Source organism: Macaca fascicularis, chromosome 13 (genome assembly GCF_037993035.2).
Source record: "Macaca fascicularis isolate 582-1 chromosome 13, T2T-MFA8v1.1".
In the NCBI taxonomy this organism is placed as follows: domain Eukaryota; kingdom Metazoa; phylum Chordata; class Mammalia; order Primates; family Cercopithecidae; genus Macaca; species Macaca fascicularis.
The window spans coordinates 109,530,757-109,550,799 of NC_088387.1; the positions used below are offsets into that span (position 1 = coordinate 109,530,757).

The 20,043-nt window shown below is 40.6% G+C and overlaps 1 long non-coding RNA gene across 1 annotated transcript; it reads left to right on the forward strand.

Moving 5' to 3' along the window:
• Positions 1 to 4,548: 4,548 nt before the first annotated feature.
• LOC135966707 (uncharacterized) lies at positions 4,549 to 9,796 on the forward strand. The gene is made up of 3 exons (XR_010580251.2): positions 4,549 to 4,653; positions 4,961 to 5,062; positions 5,565 to 9,796. It is a non-coding gene; the product is annotated as an uncharacterized lncRNA (long non-coding RNA).
• Positions 9,797 to 20,043: the final 10,247 nt, after the last annotated feature.

Below are 20,043 nucleotides of genomic sequence, written 5' to 3' on the forward strand. Positions count from 1 at the left end.
CCACAAAAACTTTAAAATTGGACTTTGGGTCATTTGCCTATTGCGAGAACCTAGTTGAGGGGACTCGGGTTGACCGAACCTTTGGAATCTGCCTCCTCAATGTCAATACCCTTCCTAGTCACAGCACTCTGGCCTCCCTAGCTGTGTATGCTTGTTCATCCTGGTTTGCTTTGCAGATAGTGGACCCATCCATTAGTCTGCCAAACCCATGCCATGCACTTCCATCTTTCAGCATAAAGACTGAAAACATAGGGAGCTTGGACTGTTTACAGCCTCTGCTTAATTTGAATCTTCTTTAGTTTAGCAAAACTGAGGCCACTGAAGACAGGAGATACTTTTCATTCCTCCTTGGACCCATCATGTGAGTGAGTTGAGAGAACTGACACCCTGGAAACAAATCCACCTGGCTGCAAGGCCTAGCTCCAGTGTTCCCTAGCCATGGAGCTTTGTCAGTGACACCTAAAAACCTGAGGCTCAATATCCTTTTCTATTGCATGGGGACAATAGCAATAGCACCTGTCTCAAAAGGCAATACGGAAAGCTGAAATGAAATAGCACTTGCCATTTAGCAAGCCCTGCGTAGAAATTAGATTTTTTTCCTTCTCCCCAGTGCCTACCATGATTTAAACACATTAGAGATGAGAAAGTGGGCTGCTTAGAGAATGGATACATACATAAATTAATTGATTCCAAGCGTGTCATGATATGAAAACATAGCATGAACTTCTGAGGTGTCCTAGTTGAGTAGTAAATGACTTTAAAAAGTCATATTTTATGGGGCTTTAATTAATCATTTATTGGGGGCTTTCCTATAAAATGAGAAATCACCTTAGGGTTCGTACACAGAATGAAAACACCAATTACGCTGCTACAGAAACCCAGTCGCTCCTGAAGAACAGCCATAAATGAGCCTATCAATCCGATGATTGTTAGAACCAGTCCAGTCAGGAAATGCCCATCCACAGAGCGGGCCCTGCCATTTCCTCCCTGAGGCCTTTCGCTGCAGACTGCAAGTCTGTGCCTTCTCATAACGACTCCCTTTCATTGACACCTCCCCAGCACCAGGCACTGTTCGCCTCCTCATCCACTTCATATTAATCCTCACGATTTCCACTCTCAGTCTTTTACCAGTGAAAACCCTGAGGCTCCAAGAGGTTCAGTGATGCCCCAAACCACTCACTAAGTAGCGGAGGCGGCCCTCACTCCCTCGTGCCTCTGCACCAATATTCTCAACACTATCTTGCCTTTCTTCCGGATCTGAGGAGGGAATCTTCTAGGAACGAGGAGGTGGTGAGTCATGGCCTTCTTTGTCGGCCAGGCCCGGACCTGGAGGCTGGCTGGGGACAAAGCTCCCTGGTTTGAGGAAATACCAGAGAGCCTCAAGTGGAGACTTGAAGGGACTGGAGAAGATCTGGAAGAGTTAGAGACATAGGCAGATACATCAGAACCTGTAAGATAAATATATTCCAACACAACAGTTTTAGGCAACATTTTCTGATTTCTGTGGAACAGATGGATGTTGACAATGATAATAACATCCCTCAGAGCATTTTGCCAAATCTGCTGTCTTCAGGGAGAGGAAACCTTCCAGTCCATAAGCATAGAGGGAAGACTGATGGCTGTCTGTATTCTCATGTTTTGAGGTATTGGTGTGAAAACTTGCCTCGGGTATTTAAAATGTCACTTCATAGAGAGTTTAAATGATGTGGGAAAATCCACATACTACCCCTCATGTCATTTGTCCTTCTAGCCCTGGCCATAGAGGTCTTGTTTTTGGCTCCTTGTACACCCTGTGCACCATGCTGTTTCCTGCCCCTGACCATATAGGCTGTTCCCTTACCTTCTCTCTGCTTTATCCTAATAACTCCTGTTTATCCTCTAAGTTTATTTCCTATATTCTTCTTCAGCAATACCCTCATCGTGTTTGATGAGGATCATTTTTGCAATTGCTCTCTCTGCATCCACCTGCGTCGCTAGCTTTTTTTATTCTCTGCACCACTCTCCCTTATTCTCCCAGGACATGTTACACATGCCTGAAACTGCAGAAGCTCAGCTACTTTGAATGAATAAATGAACGCTGAATTTTAAAGGTATGATTCAAATAGTATGTGCATGTATGGATTATGTAGTTTCCTCTCAACAATATATTTTAGAGATCCACACACAGAAAACATAGGATAGAAATATTTACCATTAACACTTGATATTACAGGTATAATTTCTCTTATTTTTAGTCTGTGTGATCCATATCTTCCACAATAAGCCTATACAATTTTTATAATCAGATCATAATATAATCAGATAATAAAAATGAATATAATTGCCCTAAGGCTTGGTGAGGAATAAAAAATAATGCATATGTAGCTTTCTTCTCATAATGCTTTTTTGGATAAAATGTGTTTCTATTTGCTGAAAAGTAATAATAGTCATTTCCATTGCAGTGCTTCATAGCTTTTGAGGTGGTTATATATTCACCCCCACATCTTACTTTCAGCAACCCTTGACATACCTAGGAGAGGGGCCTCTTTTTCATTTTATAGACAAAGATGCAGAGGCCACAGCCATGCACTGTGGAGAAAACGCTTGGCGGGAGCCTGCACCTCTCAGGCTGAGTGCCCACATGGGAAGGGCATTTGATTTCTCTTAGCTTCAGCTTCTTTATAAGTAAAATTGAGAGAGAAGTACTTACCTCCAGAAATTAAAGGACTATGCTAGAGAAATGAGGCCCCTCCTTGCACATTAAAGATGCTCAGAAACTTAACTGACTTGCATGGGTTTTGTCACCAATGCAGATCAAGGGCTCATTTGGAACCTAGGCTTGTTCCAACTTTTCCATACACTGTACTATTAATTGAAAATAAATGATCACCTCCATATCCACAACCCTAGGATATAACATAACAGACCCCACTTGTTGGAAAAAGGATTGAGCTATATCTGGTGGAGAAATTCCTTATGGTGGCCTTTGTCTTTTCAAGATGGCACAGGTTCTATCTGCAATGAGTTGGGCAAAGTGCAAGTCAGTGGATCTAAGTATACTGCCTCCTCCTTCCACTATAATCCTGGAGCATCACTGCTTGGGCCACCTTTGTCTCGCCTATAGATGTCCAAACCATAGCCTTGGAAGTCCTATACTTGTAAATTAACAGCTGAAGAAAAATCAAGGTGGCAAGAACTGTTCAGATTTTTGTGGTCCTTATAATGTAATCGAGTGGCAAGGATAGCTTTCTCCCATATATGCTTCTATGGGGGCAGTTATTGCCCTGGATTATATGCTGTCTATTCTCTGTCTCCACACATGGAAGTTTCTCAGCCAGACTATATGTTTCCTTAGCCTTTTACTGAAAGCCTTCCTTATGGAAGACTCTCTGCTGTGCTGGCATATCGAAATGCGAAGCAACTGTTGGTCTTTACAAATCTTTGCGTTCTGAGTCTCAAATAGTATGCATGGTAGGCCCTCCTTAAATCGAGTGACGAGTGAATGAATGAACATTTGCAAGCCTTCTCCGGGTTGTTGATTCATTACATTTATAGATCTCTTGTTTGCAAGATTTAAATGCGTATTTTAAAGAATCTGTGGAAAGCACCCAGATCTAAAGACCTTTAATAATTGCTCTTTGAAATGTTGCACAAGACCCTGCCCTCAGAAAGGCTCCATGCTTAGTTTAATACTCTCTTATCACTACTTTGAAATTCTAAGTAGTTTTTGAACCAGGATTCCCACATGTGCACTGGATCTCACAAAGTACATAGTCGGTCCCATGTATCTTCCTGCTCAGAAAGTCTCAAAATACTAGAGAATTGTTTCAATATTACTTTCACAAAACAGCATGTTAATGGACTAAGCGTGACTGAATCAGAAACTTGTTAAATCTGACTCTGCCTGAGTTTAAACAAAATGGAGATTACAGAGGAAACTGTGTAAATATGCTTGAAGTTAACCTGACCAGAAAATATTTGACGAAATTTTAGAAGTTACTTATGAAGAAGTTGTTTGATTTCTCTTCATTATTTAGCTTTAGATACTGAATATCTTACCTGATATGGTCTGGCCATGTCCCTACCCAAATCTCATCTTGAATTGCAGTTCCCATAATCCCCACGTGTCCTGAGAGGGACCACATGGGAGGTAATTTAATCATGGGGATGGTCACCCCCATGCTGTTTCCATGATAGTGAGTGAGTTTTCACAAGATCTGATGTTTTATGAGGGGCTTTTCCCTCTTTGACTGGGCATTTCTCCTTCCTGCCATCGTGTGAGAAAGGACATGTTACTTTCCCTTTCCACCATGATTGTAAGTTTCCTGTGGCCTCCCCAGCAATACTGAACTGTGAGTCAATTAAACCTCTTTCCTTTATAAATTACCTAGTCTTGGGTATGTGTTTACTAGCGTCATGAGAAGGAACTAGTACATTATCCAAACTAGTTTCATCTTTTAAGTGAGTGTGTCCCTTGCCCTCAGCAGGAGATGTTTGCTTAAAACTAAACCAGTACCTTCCACACTGTAGTTTTTTAACTGCTAAAGTCCAGGGAGCATTAACCAATTTATGCATTCTGCCCAAAGAGCAGGAGAATGAAGAGTGGGTCCTGAGAACTGGAGGTTCCTTCAATGCAAAGAAAGTTTCTGGGAGTCTGAGCTCAAGCCTGCATTGGTATGTAGAATGGAAAGCTGTCATCAGTTTCCTTTGTCATGTCCCATTTTGTTCAGAGGCCTTTATAGCAACAACCAGTGAGTTTATTGGCGTCTGAGGCCCTAATCTCTGACAAGTGAGGCTGCAATATGGAACTGCAGATTGACAGCTGAAGGGAAGCTGGCATGTGGTAAAAGAGGGGCCTATCTATCTTTTTTGGTGATGGGACTGAAAACTCCAAAATAGGAAGTCCTCCCTACCATGGCCCCCCCCCATGATATGTTTAATCTATATCTGAATCTATTACTTTTCATATGTTTCTCTGTAGCCCTGCCATTTGAGAGATCTGCAAATAAAATTACTGATGGCGAAGGACTGTGTCTCTTAAAGAAAGGAGAAAGGAACTCATATATTTGATGAGTATCTAAAGGTACTTATATTTTTGCATTTATATATTCCAGAAATCCCATGAGAAAAGCATTATTATGATCATTTTATAGATAAATTAACTGAGCTTATGAGATGCTAAATAACAGCTAGTAAACTATGGAATTAGTATTTGAATATAGCTAACTCATTCCCAACACCTTGCCCTTCCCATGCCATGAAACCTCAGCCCTGCAGCTGAGGAAAAGTGAAGAAAATTCGGTTCTGCGGTGACTTGGAGTGAAGTGTTTTTCATAAGAAAGTCTTCTCCTTCTGGGAGTTTAAGAACAAGGACCAGGATCCAGTCTGCCTGATGCATTTTATTATCCCGAGGAGGTTGCTTTGCTCCCCTGGGCCTTCATGTTCTAATTTCGCCAGTGCAAATAGCAACACCTTTCCTGCCCACCACACTAAGTTGTTTGGAATTACAGGGAATGCGTTTCAGGTAGAAGTAAACGCCAGCATGATCGCGTGGTTATTGTTGCTGATGTCATTTGTTTTTGCAGAGAACTGAATAGGTTTATTCTGGAGGTGATAATTGGGAAGGTCTGTCCCCATGCCGCCAGGCACCATGGCCAGCCGAGCAGAGTGCTTTGACTTGAGAATTTCATGAGCAAGGCAGAATAAGCCACTCAGCTTCTGTGCAAGCAAAGCCAAGCAACAGCATTAATTAATGTGGATAAGAAGAGACAGGCCCTTGTTTGTAATTAGGAGACTCTGTGGACCTTGTTTTCTTCTCCAGTCTCTCTTAAACGTGATGAGAGCTGTGACTTCCATGGGGTGAGTAGTTGCCCACCTCTCCACCTCCCTCCCCTCAGCCAGCTGATTTCCAGCCCTGGGATCTGGGGTACAGGAAGATCAGGTTTACATCCTAATCCCTAGGAAACTTCGCCTCAGCTCACTCAGTTCATTTCAACCAAAAGGTGAAAGGAAACTAAGAGTTAGCTGATGCCAAAAAAGGCAATCAGACCAACACAAGCCAGAACTGAGTTATGTCACTCTGGGCTTTCTGCACCGTTGCCGCCATTAACACCTGGAAGGCCTTTGATTCTCACATTAGCAAAACATGCCATAAAGCATGAGCTTCCCTTCTTCCCACAGAAACACTGGCCCCTTTGCAAGGGGGGAGGTGGGGCAGTGTCACAAAGGCAGCTTTCAGCCCTAAAAGGCTTTCCTGATTAGGCCTCTGAGGAGAGACTTCCACGAAGTCTTCTCACAGGAATTTGCAGCCTGTTACAGCCCAGATTTCCAGCAGCTTCTAAAGGAAGGACTCTTGGAATGTCTGAGCCCAAAAGGACAGTGCAGATTAGTTGGTCAAATCACCTTCTTTTATAGAGATGAAAATGGATGCCTCAGGTGAAGAATTTAATTTTCAGTATGAATTTTTCTGACCACCTTGTGTCAAACAGGATGCAAAATGTTGAGGATGCAATGATCTCTAACTTCATCTCATTCAGAAGCGGAGATTGTCTATCACGTGCAAGATGCAGGGAACGTTTACTAACTACCACCAAATACAGCAGAGCTGTGAATATAACGACAGCTGCAGGTTCCTTGTTAGGAAGTGCAAAATAGGATTACACACACGCACGCGCACGCGCACGCACACACACACACACACACGCTGTCTATACAAATAGCTAAGGTAGCCAAATAATAAAATACCTACCTTTCAAAATAGCTACACATTTAACATTCAATCATGTGTAAAGTATATTAATTTTTCTCTGCTCATTTCCCGATGCAAGTTTATTTGAACTCATCCTGTCGCCTCAGTGTTATGTCTTCCTCGTCAATCAAAGCGCTCTTTGAGTCACCTAGTGCATCTCATCTTTATTTCTATTTGGGTTTGAGAGGCAGCTCTTCTTGAATATTTATAAAAGGTTGTCACTGGAAGTTTTTTCCCAAGTCACCAGTTTCTATTTACTATTCATGATCTTTGCGACATGCATCTCTTACCCAATTGAATTCCTAAACTGGTTTTGATATCCTTGTTTGTGACAACGTGCAAGAAATGAACTTGGGAGGTCGTCACCAACTCCCAATCCCCAGAGAAATAATTATACCTACATTACATTTCTTTGCCCCCTTTGTTAATAATCCCATTAAGAGACTTCTATGGAGATCCAATACCAATGTTTATTGAGGTTGCTTCATGTTAAGTCTCTTCTCCAAATACTAATCTGATTTGAAAAGTAAAATATTGGGAAAAGTCCTCTATAGTAGATTTTATACAGAACTAAATATATTTCAACTCTTTATTCTCAAAACGATGTGTTGTTTTGGGGAAGACAGTTTTCCTTTTAATCCGACCTTTATGGCATAGGTGGAAAGGTAATGCGGTAGTCCCTCCATTTCTGTGGGGAATATGTTCTATGGAATATGTTCTAAGACCCCCACTGGATGCCTGAAACTGCAGATGGAACTGAACCCTATACATACTACACTTTTTCCTGCACCTATGATAAAGTTTAACTCATAAATTAGGCACAGTAAGAGATTAACAACAATAATAAAATGGAACCTTGATCACAATATGCCAGTTCCATTACTGCTGCACTCTGATCCTATTATTAAGCAAAACAAGGTTTCTTGGACACAAGTACTGCAATACCAGGACAATGATTCTGAGAGCTGGGATGGCTACTCATTGACTCACAGGCCAGGAGCAAATGCAACTTGGACACAGTGGACAGAGGGATGAATCAAGTGCTGGGCAGGAGAGAGCAAGGCAGCACACGGTTTCATCATGCTACTCACAATGGCACACAATTTACAACATGAATTCTTTCTGAAATTTTCCATTTAATGTTTCCAGACTGCAGTTAACCATAGGTAACTGGAAAGTGAAACTGGAAAGTGAAACTGTGGTTAAGGAGGAACTACTGTGTGGAGGAGAGTGTGAGTGACTTTTTCTAGAAGAAAGGGGATGAGTTAAGAAACTTTCCAAGGAGGAAGTGATACCTGAGGGTGAGTTAGAAGGACTATAGGTCATGGTGCTAAGCAAATGAAGTTGGAAGCACCCCTCATACAAATGTACTATGGGGATATGTTAAGAACCATGGAATATCTGAGATTTTCTTTTCCTTGCAACCTAACAAGTTAGCTGTTGTAGGTTCATGAGTGCTGGCAGAAGAAATGAGACTCCTGGACCAGAGACAAAGGACCATTGTTTACAACACAGACAACAGCATAAACTTCATGGTTGCATTGGTTCGTCTTGTTCCAAGTTCTAATGGAGACAACACAAAAGTGAGCCCAGGTGAATGCTGCATGCACAGGTGTGCATCACAGATGAGGTGCTCCAATCTCATGAACTCAAATCTTTTATACTAGATTGCAAGCAAACTTGTGGAAATTTTTTTCCAGAAGGAAGACATTATCTTTCTTTTACCTGGCACTTAACAAACTTACCCTCTATTCTAGAGGATGACGCTATCTATATCTTCCAAGGCTTCTTGCTATACAAACATCCTTGAAAATACAGTTACCTTTTAGTGCTTCTGCTTGCAATACCTTCAGAAATGTGAAAACCCAATGGAGAATTGACTCCCAATAGAAAACGCAAATATATGTGAAATGACTTACTTGAAGTCACAAAGCCAACCAGACCTGTTCACAGGCTATGTAATGCACACACACTCTACTCCCGGCCTTTCCTGATGACATCATTCTTCTGTGGGGTGGCTCCCCTAGATAGCGTGCAAGCCCGAGGAGTCACACAGTGAGGGAAAAGCCCATGTGGCAGGCAGACTTCTAAAGTGGCCCTCAATGCCCCACATCCTTGTACACTCCTTTCCCCTTGAGTGTAGGAGCAATAGGAAGGGAATCTCTTCTATAACTAGATCAGTTATATGGCAAAGGTGAAAAGATTTTGAAAATGTAATTAAAGGCCCTAATCAATTGATTTTGAGGTAGTCTAAGAAAGATTATCCTGAGTGAGTCTGATGTAATCAGGTGAGCCTTTTAAGACAGGCGCCTTGTTGTGGAAAGAACCACATGACAGAATGGCAGGTGTCTTCTAGAAGCTGAGGACTTCTGTCTCACAACCACAAGGAATTGAATTCTGCAAACAAACAGTGAGCTTCGAAGAAGATGCCAAGCCTCAGATGAGTTCACAGTCCTAGTATAGACACCTTGATTGTCTGAGCAGAGAACCTAGTTACGCTGTACCTAGACTTCTGACCCACAGAAGCTGTAAGATAAGAAATCTGTATTGTTTTAAGTTACTAAATCTGTGTACATTTTTATATACAACTAATGCACCGCAAGATTGACTTCTAGTTGTTGTATATTTCTTATCTATGCTTCTATAAGATAGCAGAATGAAGACACACATATTTATTGAGCACTATTACTTGTTTTTATTCATCTTTCTTAAATATGTGTATAGCTTCTATTAATTTCAGTGTTTAATATTAGAAGTGTTTTGCTCTTTATTTAGAAGTTTGATGATGTTTTTGTGACTAGAAATATGCTGCAGGAACTTAAGTCCTCTTTATATCAATTAGCCTGTGGTAAAATTGGTTTCATTATACATCATTTAGCTTGAAGTCCCAGTTTTCAAGAACCTACTAGATCTGACTTTTAGAACTATATTAATATTTTGCATACCCAAATATAATTAATAAGAATGGAGGAAAAAAACTCCAAATGGAATGCGAACAGAAACAAATTAACCAAACTACATTTCAAGTTAATAACATAACCACACTAAAGGAAAAAAGAAAAAAAGAAACGTCACGTTTGAGAACATGTTTCTCTAGTTAGTAAGTCCTCTGCATTAGAAGTTGGCAAATCTTCCTTGTAAAGGGTCAGATACTTAAAATTTCTGGCTCTGTGAGCTATATGATCTGTATTCCAAATATTCCGCCTTTGGATCCGGAAATCAGCTACAGATAATATGTAAATGGATGGGAGAGTGGCACTGTGTTCCAATCTAACTTTATGCATGACATTGAAATTTGAATTTCATATAAGTTCCGTATGCCACAAAATTTTATTCTTCTTTGGGTTTTTTTTTCCAACCATTTAAAAAATGTAAAAGTTATTCTTAGCTCATGGGCAATATAAAAACAGGGATGTGCCAGATTTGGCCTGTGAACCACTGTTTGCTGACCTTGCATTCCTCAGTGATTGAACAAGTCTAAATTCAGCTTTTTACTGTCTCCAATGTATATTTTATTTTTTGATATCATATTGTAGTTTAATTACATTTTCCCTCTAACTCTGCCAGCTCCTTTAAAAACTTATCTTCCACTTGACCAACACAAATTCTGTCTTACTTCATAGCAACAAATTTTTTATATACTGAGAACACAAAGCAGATGCATTCTATTTTTTTCTGCCATTTGTAGTGAATTATTTTGCTTTTCTCTGAATCTTTATTGCTATGTCTCACCTTGTCATGTGTCAGAATGTTTTCATACAGCCCATGTTGTTTTCTGTTGTTCTTTTCTAGTTTTTTCTTATATGAGATAAGACATGTACATGTCTGCTGTTTGCCAACAGATAGTGTGTATTCACTTTGATCTTTTTATTATTCATCTGGGTACCACCTTAATGTCCCCTCACAACTTAAACTATGTAATAAGCATGGTCCCTAGCCAAATGTCTAGTGTGTGGTAGACCTTTATCTTGCACTGCTTTGTGGGAAGGTGGATATTTTTTCTCATTCCCTCAATATGGTTCTTTACTCATCAGAAATTTTTTGTCCTCCTATCCTAGCATCTGTATATTTGAAATAATCTGTACTTTTTCTTGTTCTTATCAAGGTGGGGCATGTAAAAATGCACTATTCATAGCATTCTGCTTCTAATTCTCTGCCTGTCCTTGATGGAGAGAGGGTTGGAGAGTGGAGGTGGCCAGCAGCATTTTCCAGACTCTCTTTTTTCTAGTTAGAATGCTCTGTTTCAGAGGTTTAGGTGGGAGTCAATCACCAGTCCTTTTCCCAAGCTCATTCCTGCCGTAGTTAAGGACAATTCCTTCAGAGACTGGCCTGTCATTCATCAAAATCCTCACTACTACTAATACTACACCTTTACTATTTTAAAAAGTTTTCATAGGTATGGGTTCAGAGACACTAAGTAATTTGCCTAAGATTTTGCAACAAGAATTGGAAAAAGGATTTAAGTCCCCTTCTACCTAAATTTGAAAGTATGCTGCTTCCATAGGGACCCTGCCTCCACAAAGGTTAGGCCACCAAGAAGTCATTAACTGGCAAATAGAAAAGTAACATAAAAATGCATAGTGTGGTATTATTAAAAAAATGAAAAAATAATTCATCAATGGAATGGAAGATCAATTGTACTCAATGTGTTTTGAGGTGGGTTGGGGGGATTGTCTTATTTCATCTATGATCCTCTAGTAGACATTGGCATGAAGACACAGCTTAAAAAAGAGGCTGCTATTGTCACAATTCCAAGTTCTATAGCCTCTTGATTTATAAGTCTGAGGCAGTTTGGAGAATACAGGCACCCATGATGCATATTGTAATCCATAAATTAGTGAGTGATTAAAATCTTACTAAGGCAAACACACAGTCACAAATCTAAATGATGCACAATTATTGCCAGCCATAGCCAGCAGATGTATAGAAATAATTGGCTTTTAATGCTCATTAGTCAGTTTTATTACAAATAATGCATTTGCATGAAGTTTGTAAATTTATGCTCCAGTGGGAAGATATGGTGACTGCACAGTACAAACAGGCAAAGCAATTACAAAAAGTGCATCCAAAATTTATTAATTGTTCAAAGTTGCATTTATTTATATGTTTGCTTCTAACCTTGCCTCATTCCAAAACAAAATAATTTCTTATATTTGAAGAAATATAGCCATTATAAGAATATTTAATTGGAGAAAATATGGAGAAAGGAAAATGAAGGTCAGAAAATATAATAAATCAGCAGTGAAGTTAGTGTGCAAGATGAATGTCAGAACATTCTATATGCGTGATAAAAACGTAATGCAAAGCCACCTCTGTATTCATTAACATTCAAAATAAAAGAATGAAAACTGATTTGTGTATGTTTCATAGTGTTTATAACAGAAGAATTAACAACAACGAACAAGTCTTTCTCAAAGGAAATATAACCTTAGTTGGTAAAATAACCAGAGAAAAATTTACCTTATAATTGATCATATGAGTGATATGACCATAAAAAGAAACTAACATTTAGTAATATCTCCAAAGCAAATGTAATCAGACTTCTCTCTGATAATGTTCCAGTGCATAGACTGATAACCTTCCACCAAATCGCACTTAAATAAAAATTAGGCACTTGAAGTGGGGAATTAACCCCCCTTTCATACCCCTCTCCCTGCCGTATTCATACATACTTCCTGGCCAGTCATCCTTCCAACCTATCCGTATTTTAATTTTAGTTGGATACAAAATGTAGTGCTTATTTTATTATGGCCATGTAAATGCTAGGCACGATTGACAGACACAGGACACTTGAATGAATTTTCTTACACAAATTTGTGTTTCTTAAAGTTGTCTGATTTCTTTTTTTCTATTAATTATTACTAATTCATCCCCAAATTCTTCCCCAGAAATAAAATCTCCTCATAATACAGTGGAGTGTATCCAATCTTAGGAAAGTTTCATCTGCTTGAAGACGTCCCTTCCAGAGGCTTCTATCCATCCAGAATGGTAGCCCACTGAGCCTGGAGCACAGCTGCCTAACATCTCCCCTCACTGTCCTGTGGAGATCCCCCAGATCTTTTGTGTTGAATTCCTAGTTTAATCAATCTCATGTTTTTTAGTGTCTTCCTTTTTTTTTTTCTTTTCTTTTGTTTTTTTGTAAGTTGCCTCCTTGAATAGCTATCTAGAAAAGTGCATATGGCAGATAATTTTTTGGGCCTGTGAACATCTAAAAATGACTATTCCATAGGCATGCATAATGGATGATCTAGGTGCTACAGAACACTGATTAGAAAGGATTCTCTTTCAGAACTTTCGAGGAGTTGCCACTTCTGCTTCTACTTCATTGTGCCTGGGACTCCTATTTTCCTCCTACTGGGAACACAGTATCATATAGCGAACCTACTTTGTGCATAGACTTCTTCCTGGAGATGTGAACTCCATCCTCTCTCCATCTCTGAGCCGGTGCTTCAGCTGTGTTTTCACTGTTCCAATGTTCTTTCAGGCCTGCAGCTTTTAGCTGGTATAATATTTGTTGAGATCATTCCTGTAGTTACTGGCCCACTCCTTCACCTGCATTTCTGTTAGGTGGGCTCATTGGTTTTTGGCAGTTTTTTTGTGGAATCCTGTGCCAAGCGGCCAACACTCTGTAAGGCTTCAGACAATGGGGCGTTCTGACACTCTGTAGGCAGGTAAGTAAAATACATACCTGAAATGTCTGTCAGTTTCTCTCAGTGAATTGCTGGCATTTGTGATGTGGAAGGGGCCCACTTGGTCAGCTGTTACCAAGTGGCCAGTTTGGTCTTCAAACTCAGTATGGGCCTCGACATTTGACATTGACACGCAGTGGCAACACTAGCTAGCTTAGCCTTGGTCAGTGAGAGATGCTGCCATGGGGTGCATGTGGAGGCTCTCCATCACTGTCACTGCTTTGGCCATATGTCCCTGTGCTAACACTGGTCTATGACAAAATCTGGCTGACATTCTGTCTACTGGGTGTTCAGTACTGCTTCTCTGGTGGATGCTCTGTGGTGGGTGTTAACATGTGACTCCAAGATCTTCATAAACCATTCCCACTCCAAAGGCCTCCATCCCACCCCTCCTTGTCCTTCTCATTGCAAAATTTATTTATTTTTTCAGACTGGCCAGGCTGTTTGCTGCTGCCTATGAATCTGCATAGTCTCACGTTAAAACACCTCTTTCCACAAATGCACAACTGGGTGCTCTTCCCAAAGTGGATTTCCCCTCCCTCACCACTGTCTTTCAAGGCTGCCTCCAAGAAAGCTGTTATTTCTGACGTGGGCCACATTCAGAGCCAGCCCATCTGTGAACCAAGCTCCCGCTCTTTCCCTCTTCAAAAGCTGGCACAAGAGATCACACCATGTGGCACTGGTGCATGATGAGGGAGAGTGCTGGGGTATCAGCAGTGGGTGGCATGAGATCAGCATTCCCTTTGCATGCAGCTTGCTCTGCCCCTGGTCCTGCCCATACTCTACTTCATTTTCACACTATTGTTGCCAGGTGCGTCTAATTTTATAACACGGTGTGTTCCGACAGAATCTAGGTCATTGTGGGCAGTTCATCATGCAGGGTCAAAAAAGTCCCATGCATAGATGTTCCACGTTTATTGGGGTTGGTGGCATGCCAGCAGTTGTTTTTCAAAAGTTGTTGTCATTGACTCTCCATGGTCTCTTTATTCCACCACTAATATCTTTAATATCTTAGGATCTGCTGGGTCATATGGCATCATTTAGTTATGAATGAAACTCATTTTTACATACCCTGGAATGCAGTATTATTTTTAATTTACTGTCTTGGATTGATGGGGAGAACAGTTTCAGAAGGGCCTGAGAAAACAGCAGATATTGCAGACTTACAGTTGGTTAGATATTGGCCTTGAACTCTAGTTAGTTAGCTCTATTTAGTTAGTCCCCCCCCAAAACTGGGGCCATAGTGACTTTTGGAGTTTCCCATATCACTGCCAGTTTGAGTTTTCCTATTCTCCAAGTATAAAGTTACCTCAGTTACCTGTCTACCTGGATTTTGACAATGAAGTGCCACTTGCCTGGTTTCAATAGGGATCTTAGTATTCTTATCATTATCAGTGACCCTAGCTCTGTAATAATGCCATTTCCTACAGTCAACTCCACCTACAAAGGACAGCCACCAATGAACTTCTTGGTGAGGCTGGTTCCCCTCTCACCAGAACACCTCTTGTTTTCTCTGGGGATTACCCATGAAATATAACCACATGGTGGGCTTTTCGTACATTGTATATCCTCCCTAGAATGCTCACTCCCTAGCTTTTTATCCCATTCTCCACCATCAGACACAGAGGTCCCAACATGTAGACCTCCTTTACTCTGGCCATCACTTTTTCCATGCTCCTAGGAACTAGTGTGCATGCTCCTAAGACCCAGATTGCATCATCTCCTAGGGTTTTTTGCCAAGTTTTAAATCCTGTACCTTCGGAGAGTGCTCCCAAATTCACTAAACCACTGGCAGATAACATCCTTTATTCACTCTTAGGCTCCAGCCTCCTCGATCAGTCCCACACCTGCTCTCCTGGACCCTGCTGGTCTATGTTAGCAGGGTTTTTTTTTTTAGCTCCTTTGGGATGTAATTCCTTTCCTTTCTTACCAGGCCCAGCACACTCAGGGCTGGGTTATGCTGCAATTTACCTTAGTTATTAGCCTAATGGCCAGGAAGAAGGCGGGGAAAGATCCTGAGTGGGGTACCTGCTCTCTTTTGGGGGAGTAACCTCTGAGTGGGTTAAAATGGAGTGAAAGTCTGCTTCTATAGGCTCAGAGATGTGGGAGAATCGAGGAATTCAGAATTTTTCAGGTCATCAACCAAGTCTTTTTTCCATGTTTCAGGGGCCCATTCATCCCAATCAGGGTCTTCACCTAGATAAGAATGGCTTTCTTATGAGTACATTATTCTTTCTAGTTCAGCTATCATGACAATTAAGTTGTGGAACTTTTCTCCAACTTTCTTCCCTGCTTTTAAAGGAGAGGAGAGACTTTTTATAGAGTACTATATAAAAGTTTTGGCTTTTGGCTTTGGCTTTCACACTTAATCTTATTTTTGTTTTTTCTAGAGCTTAAATAGAGTTTAACAATAGTCATACAACCTCTTTGTCCTTATAGTCCCTATCCCTCCCATAATTTTCAAATACATTGAAAAGCATCCATTGCCCCAGTGAGCACATTCCCTTCCACTGGTGTAGCTTCCTAGCTCACATTCATGAAAGTTTTACCAAGCAGTTCCCACCTTGCACCAGGACTAGCTGTGCTCCACCAACCATAAGTGACTGCATCTTAATCACTGGCTGGGTGGTGAGTCATCCAGCTCCAAAATCCCATCTTAGCCCCACTTGCATTAATGACACCATCTATGTTCACTCTGAGATGAAGTTTAATATTCAGAGTGTTCTTGTAATCAATCTCCATGGAAGGAAAGCATAGAAAGTGGGACTGGACAAAAGGAAACGCTGAACTATTATGCGGACACAGCCTCAGCCAGTTTCATGGAGAGTTCTGGAACTAAGATGGCCCCAATTCCCCTGCACTGGGCTGCAGTGGCTGGGCCTTCATAGCTCCTACATCCATCAGTCATGACCTTGGGCAAGCTGGTTTGCTGCAGCTGAGAAAAATCACTGGAAGGGCTAGCAGCTGGAACCTGCCTCCTAATAGCTCTACCAAGGGCTGGTGAGAAGAGGGGGGCAGGATTTTCCCTTCGTAGGGGACATCTTTATGGGTCCTGCGCCCTGACTCTGCCAAAGCAAGATGTAAGCAAGAAATTAGGATTCCTTTTTATCTTCTACAGCACTAGTCCTTTCCCTGCTATTAGGAAAGAATTATAATCTCATTCTGAGATGCTTCCTAAAGATTCTAATAAATCCCAGAATAATTATCAATGCACCTTAAAAGTATCTCTAAGTGTAAGAAGGGAATACAGAAACTAAAGTATTAATTCTCTAGAACATAGAGGAATAATTTCAAAATGAGTCAGTCAATAAAAATTATTGTCTATAATGTGCTAGATACTATGCCAGGTGGCAGTGATTCCAAGATATATGCTCCAAATCCAGTAGGAGAAACAAGACAAAAACGCATTTGACATGAATATTGTTCAATACAGACTATAATTAAATAATGTCCCCATTAGAGTGAGAGCTCAGAAAGGACAGCTTCCCAGGAAAGCTTCACATAAAAAAGGACCTCGGAACTGAGGTATCTGACACCTTGCACTCATTCAAGGAATATTTGGTGAATAAATTATGGGTGGAATATTAATAGGCAGCAGAAATGATGGTGGATGGGAGAATTCCAAGCAGACCTCGGAGGCCTTGAAATGTTTCCCTGTATAGAAAGCAGTAGGTAGTCGGTATGAATATTTATTAGGTAAGGCTAGAAATATAGGATGATGTCATGTTGCTTTGAATTCTCTTAGAAGGAGTACTGACAATATTCTGTGGACAGTGGGAGAAGGTGTGGGATTCTGAATGGTTTTTGAGCTAGTGAACAGCTGACACATGAGCAGTTTATAGAATGGTTTCTCTGTGGAAGTCAGGGGAATGGACTGGGTAAGGAAGAACTAAGGGAAGATGACAACGAAGGTGCTATTGCAGTGGCCTGGGTAGGTGGCAGTGAGGCCTCAGGTATGATACGGCTGTCCACGTGAGGGAGCATCTTCATGAGGATAAGCTCATCACCAACTGTCACATAATAAATCAACTGCTGAAGGAGCAGTGCTGGCAATGTTTCTGCCTCCAGAACAGGACATGTCACCTCAAAATGCAGTGTCTCGGTTAATAACAAGAGATCCATCGTCTCAATGAATGATGAGAGTTTGGAAGGGTATTCTAAACTCTTTCATGGAAATAAAAAAAAGTTTTAAATTCTACATAATTATTTGTTTATTCTATTTTGAAGGAAATGTCATCATTTAAATATATGTTTGTTGTCACCCCTTAACAAACTCTTCAAACTCTGGCCAAAATACCCATTACACAACAGAGAGTACATTTTTCTTTCTGTGGTCCCTGCATTGTATTCAAACTTTGATCTACCGTTTTCTCACATTATGTTTTCACAACTTTCAGGATGCCTTCTAGATAATCCAAATAGATTCACAGAAAGCAGATCTGTTCTTCCTGTCAGTGTGGCCTCAGGCAATGCCCAGGAGTAAAAGGGCATTAGCAGTTATTACTTTGATGACATCACCAGTAATTTGCCTCATTCACTTTCTAACATGTTGTAATTTTGCTTTGAAAATGCTGCATGTAATAAAGTTATTGGCAAGGGTTTTGAACCACTACATCTCAAGTCAGCTTACAGTTTAACTCTTCTAGCACTGATAATTTCCTGCCGGCCTGCAGCTTGAGAGAATGCCCATGGCATCTGAGGATCGTGCATATGTGCAGATACTATTTCACTGTTTTCATGGCTTCAAATTATGGCAGCCTCTCATCAACACACAGTCATCTGCAAAATGATGAAGTGTGAAGCAATAATTGGGTAGCGAGAAGAACACACGATTTTGAGTTAGAAGATCTGTATCAAGTCATAGGTCTTGGCCAAGTTACTTACAGTCTTAGAGTCTCAACTCCCATCTTTCCACTGATGAGGGGAATCACCCAAGAGCACATACCTAAAGGGGATTTATCAAATTAATAAAAACATAACAATATGGTAAGGTGCAAAAATTATGAGTATGTTGCTCTGTAAATTTCATGAAAGGAGCAAACCCATGAAAATTACAACAGAAATTAGAAGCTGAAACATTACCTGGACCCAGGGGTATCCTCTTTTCCCATTCCAGTTATTATGCCAGCTTTTCTAAAATAACCTGGATTCTTACTTAAATTATTATAGTTAGATTTGGCCATTTCTTCATGTAAATGAAGTTGTACTCTATATACTCACTTGGGTTACTAGTATTCTTTTACTCAACATTCTGTCTGTTAGTTTTATCCTTGATGTCTCACATAGCAATAGTTAAAACCTTGTTGATGCACCATAGTATTACTGTATGTGATTTTGCAACAATGAATCTATTGTATCCTGGGAGGTTATGTCTGTTGTTTCCATTTAAAAGCTATTATGAAAAATGCTTCTAAGAGTGTCCTTGTGCCACTTTTTTTTTGGTGTATATGTGTGTGCATTTCCTTGGGGCAAATTTCTAAAAGGGAAATTACTCAATCATCAGGTATGCCTATGTTTACTTTCAGTAGATAGTACCACAAGTTTTTTTTTTTTTTTTTTTAGACGGAGTCTACCTCTGTCACCACTGCAACTTCTGGCTCCCGGGTTCAAGTGATTCTCCTGCCTCAGTATCCCAAGTAGCTGGCACTACAGGCACACGCCACCACGCCCAGCTAAGTTTTGTATTTTTAGTAGAGACGGGGTTTCACCATGTTGGCTGGGGAGGTCTCGCTCTCTTGACCTCATGAGCAGCCCGCCTCAGCCTCCCAAAGTACTGGGATTACAGGTGTGAACCACCATGCTCGGCTGGTTTTCCAAATAACCTGTGCAAATTCACATTCCTACTAGCAACACATTCCCACCACCACTGGTCTTGATAAGTTTGTCGTTTGTTTGTTTTTGTCTTTTTTCTTTTTTTAATTTGACATTTCAGATAGTGGTATCTATTTCAATTAGTGGTTTTTGAAAATTTGTGATATTGAGCAGACTTTTTTTTTTGTTTTCTGTAAAACACCTGTTCATGGCTTTTGCTCATTGTTTTTCCAATTATATTTTCTGTACTGACTTAAGGAAAAAGGAATAAACATATTTGTTTTCTATTTTTCTCATTAAATACAGCTAAAATCAAAACAAGTAGAAGGAAAAGTAACAAAAGTAAGGTAAGAATTTAATGAAATAGGCTAGGCACGGTGGCTCACGCCTGTAATCCCAGCACTTTGGGAGACCAAGGTGGGCAGATCATGAGGTCAGGAGATCAAGACCATCCTGGCTAACACAGTGAAACCCCGTCTCTACTAAAAATACAAAACATTAGCTGGGCGTGGTGGCGGGCGCCTATAATCTCAGCTACTCAGGAGGCTGAGGCAGGCGAATGGCGTGAACCCGGCAGGCGGAGCTTGCAGTGAGCCGAGATCCTGCCACTGCACTCCAGCCTGCGCGACAGAGCGAGACTCCATTTCAAAAAAAAAAAAAAAAAAAAAGGGAAGAAAAAAGAATGTAATGAAATAGAAAGCAGAACAAACTAGAAAAGAGAAAAAATCAAAATGGATTTTTTTGTGGAGATTAATACAATTAATACATTCCTAAAAAATTCTTCGGGAGGCTGAGGCAGGAGAATGGCGTAAACCC